This window comes from Mirounga leonina, unplaced genomic scaffold (genome assembly GCF_011800145.1).
Source record: "Mirounga leonina isolate KUSES-001 unplaced genomic scaffold, KU_Mleo_1.0 Mir_151, whole genome shotgun sequence".
NCBI classification, from domain to species: Eukaryota; Metazoa; Chordata; class Mammalia; order Carnivora; family Phocidae; genus Mirounga; species Mirounga leonina.
Window position 1 is genome coordinate 53,597,411 of NW_023270377.1, and position 7,043 is coordinate 53,604,453.

The following is a 7,043-nucleotide window of genomic DNA, read 5'->3' on the forward strand; positions in this document are numbered from 1 at the left end:
AATTTTAAAGTGCATAAATGGAGAGTAAAAATAAATATCCTGATGTTAAAAAGTGAAGGCTCAACACAGAGTAATTTAGGTGAAACCAAGAGAGAAAATTAGCAGAACCAGGAAAAAGAGATTAGACTAGACCAAAACAGGTATGACTGTTTTAGTAGCCACATCTGGCTAAGAGATCTGGCAAGTTTTTCAGTGAGAAAGAACTATAAATCAAAATCAGGACCCCAGTACATGTCTTTTATAGTTGGCTACATATAATTGTGCTTAATTACGTAGTAAAATTGTGTATAGCAAAAAACGATAAATGATATCAGAGCATGTTCTAGGATGGCAAAAATCTGATGAGATGTCTTTATGAGCATTGAAGCTATGAAGAAAGCAGACAAAAAATTAAAGAAATCTTAGAAAGCAGGTAGACTTACATTTAATGCTACCTAGCTTTAATTATTTTATTTATTTTATGTTACCTTTAACTATCGATTCCCTATATCATATAGTTCAGATACGTAAGATTTGGTTAATTCATTCATCCTTCCAAAGGTTTCTGTCTGGGCAACTGATTCTTTTGAGGACTGGTTATCACTAGCTATACCTTGGCTGTTTTTAACCATTTGATCTCCTGTGCATTTTTTAAACCTATTGCTGCGGGATGAGTCAGACACAAATCTGTTCCAGAAGTAGACTGGTCATGATGAAGGACTCAGAATTTGATTCATTGTAAGAAGCAGGGTAGTATTTTTTTTTTCTTTTCTTGAATAATGGAATCAAGAAATACACACAAACACACATGCACACACACATACACACACGCACAATTTTGAATGTCTCCCCCACCCACCTCGTGACATAACATGTTCCATAGCATATTTATCTTCCAGTCCTCTACCCTTGATTTTAGGTAGACTTCAGCAAAACTACTACTTTGGCCTATGGGGAAGCAAAAAAACAAAGTTCAGTTTACATCAGTCTAAGTGCCATGGGGAGATAAGCAGAGTTTGATTAAGATGAGAAAAAAATAAATGTGCTCCTACCTGCCTCTCCAAGGATAGAGGACACCTCTCCAACAAAGCCAGAACAATAACAAGCTACCAATTCTGTCCATCCCACCACTTCCTCACTATCCATTAGTGCCCTCCTGCTCTTCCTGCCCCTTTTTGCCCAGTTTATATTCTAGGGCCCACCACTATAGTTCTGTAATAAACTATTTCCGATTCCTGTGCTGCTTTCCCTGATTAGCTAAATTCCAGCCCTGTAAGAACTCAACTACCCCACCTTCTCTTGTTCTGCATCTGAGCAGCTAAATGCTGATGGAGAAAATTTTACATTGGCTTCAACTTTACCTTTGGAATCTTAGTCCTCCAAAGTGCCCTTTATGCAACACAGCCATCTTACCACTTTCCTTGTAGCTTTCTTTTTGGGTCTCAAAAATACTATTTCATGCTTTCTTCTCCATCCTAAATCTGCTACTTCATACCATGTCAAAACTCTCAGTTGATAATCTTGCTTCATTCTTTCTTGGGAAAAATAGAAGCCATCCAACAGGAACTTTTTGTTTTCCACATTGACCAATCTGGATTCCCCCTCCTATCAGAGGCCAATGCCACCGGTGCTTTGAATCCCAGGTGCCCTAGCCACCTGAAGGACTTTGCTCCTTGATTTATCAACCACTCCCTCTTCCTGTCATTTTTGACAATATACAAACATGCTCTAGTGTTGTTCATTCTAAAAAGCCTTCCTTGATCTGATTACCTCTCCAGCTGCTGTATGCTTGTCTGTTCCCTTTCATAGCTAAATTTCTCTACCTCCTTGCTTTGTATTTTCTCCATAGGCTTCTGCAGTCTGGGCTCCAAGACTGCCCTTATTAATCGCCATATGTTGTTCTTAGTTACCTCAATGTAGCCAAATCCAATGCACACCTTTCTAGTGACATCTTACTTGACCTTTTGGCTACATTTGACAAGTTCACTACTTCTTCTTTGAAGCATTCAGTCTTCTTTCTTGATTTCTGGGAGATTTTCCTTCTATCCTTTGACTCACTTCTTTCAGTTTCTTCATGGCTCCTCTTTTACCAACTTCTAAATGTTGGGGTTCTCTAAGCTTTCATCCAGGGCCCAGATGCTTCTCTTTTCTAGGTAATCCCTCCAATCCAAACTTCTTCTCTGAGCTATAGACATTGTTTTCTAACTTCTGACTTAACATTTCCAGTTAATATTTCCAGGCATTTTAAATTTAACTCAATGATTTTTGTCCTACCAAACCTCTAGGGTTTCCTATCTCAGCAAATTATACCACATTCCACTTAGATGACCAAGCCAGAAATCTCATTCCTCATATCTAATCAATTGTCAAATCCTGTTGTTTTTACTGTCAAATGTGTCTAAAATGTCATTTTGAAGATGTCATTTCTTTCTTCTCTCACTGGAAATCATACAAAAGCAACAAGGAAGGAAGGAAGGAAGGTAGGAAGGAAAGAAGGAAGAGAGGAAGGAAGGAAATAAGAAATTCATAAGCTGTATTTCTCATTACACTAAGGAAACAGCTAAAATCGCAAACCATAAAACAAGTGCAATGGTTCCCCAAAGCAGGGGAGATCGTGCAGGATGCACACTTAGCAAAAGTGGTGAGAGGGTCTATGGATATAAATCTTAGAGACAGCAAAGAATGTTTCTTAAAAGTGACAGGTACATCTTTATTTTCATAATTGAAATCCCTTGTTTATAACACTAGGGACAAGGTCCACTTGCTGGCCATGAGAATACCCTGGACCTGGGTTGGTTCTGAGAAGCAGGGGAAGAGGGTCTAAACAAGGAAGTATAGAGACAAGCTATATTTACAGTAAGCAGTCTGTCTCTTTGGCAGAATGGGATAAAAAAATGGATTGTGAAAATTTACTGCCTGTCACCATTGGCTGAGAAGTAAAGGCTAAACAAAATTACACAAAACCAAGGTTATGAAAAACATTCAGCTGGCCTGTGACTGGTCCTGGTCCTTCTCGCAAGTATAGCAGTAGCATAGAAAAACTCAGCTGCTTCAGAGACAACTAATCAAAATGGAATATGCAGAGTATCTTTACAAAGTTGCTACACAAAGAAAAAAAGAAAGGATTGATAAAGCACTCTTACCAGAAAAATGTTTCCATAGAGCAGATGAAAATTATGATCAAACATTTTACTATGAATCTTAAGAATGGAATGAATTAATCTCCTCTATAAGGAAAAGCCGTAAAGCAGAGATACAAGAGTTCATGGAGCAGATGTTAACACAACAGGAAGAAAGGAGATGATAGAGCACATGGAAGAGTAGAAGAAAGAAATACAACCATCAGGAAAATGAGAGCAAAATGGGAAGGAATACATGGGCAAATAGGTCCTGCTGAAAATATAGGAAAGGACGTAATTGCATGGAAATGAGGAAGCAAGCAAAATGAAATGGAAATTTAAAATTTCTTAAAGGATTAGAAAACAATGATAGATATAAAAGGCAAGCAAAAGAGAGCGAATTGCATAATCGAAGTGTCAGGAAAACAAAGAGAAAGAAATAATACTGATAGACATAACTTTAGAAAGTTATCCTAAAATAAAAGAATACTTGAACCTACATCTTGAAAGGACTCAATATATCCAAGGAGAAACTCCCCCAGAACAGACATAGCCCATTAAAGTTGCTAAATTTCAAAAAAAAGGAAAATATAAAGCTAGGTTCAGACTTCTACACAGCAATATTCAATGCTAGAAGATCTTCAAAGGAAATCAGCAACCAAAGATGTTAATCGTTACTCAAATGTAAAAGCACAATGTTTTGAGCATGCATATTATTCTCTTGAGTACTACCTAATGATTCTATCAGATGACAAGCATAGGTGAAACAAAAGATGACCTAAGAAACTACTACAGAGGACTGTCTGGGAGCAATGAATATATTTATCTAAGAGTAAAACCAGTATAGGGATTAGGGTAATAGGAAATATAAATCTTAAGTGCTTGACAATGCAAAAATGAAAAACTAACAAGAGTCACAGGGGGAAAGAAAAAGTAAATTGCATATAAAAGTGTTGATTTCCTTATCTTTATCTTTAATAGCTCAAAGTCAATGGATAAATACAATATAAAATTGTGTAGTAGAAAAAAGTAGGGGATGGAGGAGAAAATATTAATTTAATCAATGCTTATGGTAGGAAAATAGTATAGTAAATACACCTACAAACAAAGGATTGGGGCATTATATAGAGTTGTATTGTAAAGATAACAACTAGAACAATATAAGTCTTCTTAGCAGAAGAAATACACAAGGAAAAAAATCATAGGAAACTGACTACTGGTGACTTATTTTTTTAAATATGGAAAAGCAATTACAAAAATAACATTAAGAAGTTGAGACCAGTGGTGCCTGGCTGGGTATCTCAGATACTTTGGGTATCTGAGAGATGATTGAGAATTTCTTCTTCAGAATGGATTATTCTTCACTAGATTAAAATGCAGTAATTGGTTAAGATAGATTGAAAATAGAACCTTTATGATCCACAACTGACTTGACTGAATTACAGTAATACAGCAATGGAGAGATGACAGGGATCATTTGTGTGTGGGAAGAACATGGTAGCATGTTTTGATGGATTTCATTGTGACGTTTATCTCTAGCAAGTATTACTGGAGTTGGGATGCAAATCTTAAAAGTTCTTACCCCGCCCAGCTTTATTGAGATACAACTGACATATAACATTGCAAGTTTAAGGTGTAAAATATGATGATTTGATATATGTACATACTGCAAAATGATTACCACAATACAGTTAGTTAACACATCCATCACCTTACACGGTTACAATTTATGTGTGTGTGTGAAAACTTTGAAGATCTACAATCTCAGCAACTTTTTTTATTTTTTAAGATTTTACTTATTTGACAGAGAGAGACACAGCGAGAGAGGGAACACAAGCAGGGGGAGTGGGAGAGGGAGAAGCAGGCTCCCCGCTGAGCAGGGAGCCTGATGCGGGACTCGATCCCAGGACACTGGGACCAGGGCTTGAGCCACCCAGGTGCCCTCAGCAACTTTCAAATATATGACACAGCATTGTTAACTACAGTTACTATTTAAAAGTTCTATGAAGCATTAATATAATTATTAAGGTAAAAGGATTAAAAGAAATCTTGAATTTATAGTAATAATAAAGGAAAATGAAATAAATACATTGAGTTTGTGAAAGCATATAATTTAACTGTTGCTTGCATTTTTTTTTAAAGATCTTATTTATTTATTTGACAGAGAGAGAGACGGCGAGAGAGGGAACACAAGCAGGGGGAGTGGGAGAGGGAGAAGCAGACCTCCCGCTGAGCAGGGAGCCTGATGTGGGGCTCGATCCCAGGACCCTGAGATCAGGACCTGAGCTGAAAGCAGATGCTTAACGACTGAGCCATCCAGGCGCCCCTGTTGGTTGCATTTTTAATGACTCAAACTTTAAACTACAAATACGAAAGTTTCACAGAAAAACATGCATTTGTATTATATTATATTATTATATATTTTTAACACAGATAATGCATGTACCAATTTAATAAATTAAAATGACTATACTACTGTTTCAAATGCAGAATATAAAAATTACTGTATGCCATAACACAAACTGATATGATTCAGATTAAATAAAACTTTTTAAAAATTTTTTATTTTATGATGTTATGTTAGTCACCATACATTACATCATTCGTTTTTGATGTAGTGTTCCATGATTCCTTGTTTGTGTATAACACCCAGTGCTCCATTCAGTACATGCCCTCCTTAATACCCATCACCGGGCTAACCCATGCCCCTACCCCCTCCCTTCTAAAACTCTCAAAAACTTTTTTTTTCAATTTTTAAAATATTTTATTTATTTGAGAGAGAGCGAGCACGCATAAGCAGGAGGGAGGGGCAGGGGGCGAGGGAGAAGCAGACTCCGCACTGAGCAGGGAGCCCGATGTGGGGCTCGATCCCGGGACCCTGGGATCATGACCTGAGCTGAAGGCAGACGCTTAACTGACTGAGCCACTCAAGTGCCTTAAATAAAACTTTTATTTTTAAAATGATGTAGAACACTATTTTCTGTCCCTTGTCCCTTTCAAAAGCAACATAAGAATAGATAATGACAAATACATGTGGCTTAAGCTAAAATAAGAATATGTTAAAACAATCAATTATTTCTTGAATAGTTGATGTAAACACTTTATAATATCAAAAACTAGGAAAGAATATCGAGTAAAAATAAATCTTTCTCTTTCCTGCTGCCGGTATCCAATTCCCCTCCCTTGCAGAACCATTGGTACCAGTTTCTTTTGTCTCTCTAGAGCTGTTCAATATGCAAAGAAGCTAATATAATAGTAGAAATTATATAACAGTATCATTTACCTGAAGTTCAATACTGAGGTTTTTAAACTGAAGAATACCTCCTGGGTATTATTAATATTCCATATTAATGCCTGTAGAAATACTGTATTCTGCACCATAATTTGTTTAATCAATTCTCATATGAGTCAGTGTTCTCCAGAGAAACAGAACCAATAGTGTGGATATGTAAAAGAAAGAAATTTATTTTAAGGAACTGGCTCATGCAATTATGGAGGGTAGCAAGTCCAAAACCTGCATGGTGGGTTGAAAGGCTGGAGACCAGGGAAGAGGCAATGCTGCAGTTCAAGTCCAAAAGCCATCTGCTGACAGAATTCCTTCTTGTTTGAGGGAGGTCAGTCTTTAGTTCTATTCAGATCTTTAGTGACTGAATGAGGTCCACCCACTTTATGGAGGACAATACATTTTACTTAAAGTCCAGTGATTTAATGAAAATCTCATCCAAAAACACCCTTACACAACATCCAGAATAATGTTTGACCAAATATCTGGGCACCATGGCCTAGCCAAGCTGACATATGAAATTAACTATCACAGGTGCTTATTTGTTTATAATTTTTAGCTAATTGATAGCATGTATCCTAATACGTAAATTAATTCACAGACATGCTATATCACAGACATATCTATAAAATAAATTCCCAGAAGTAGAATTGCTAGTCTAT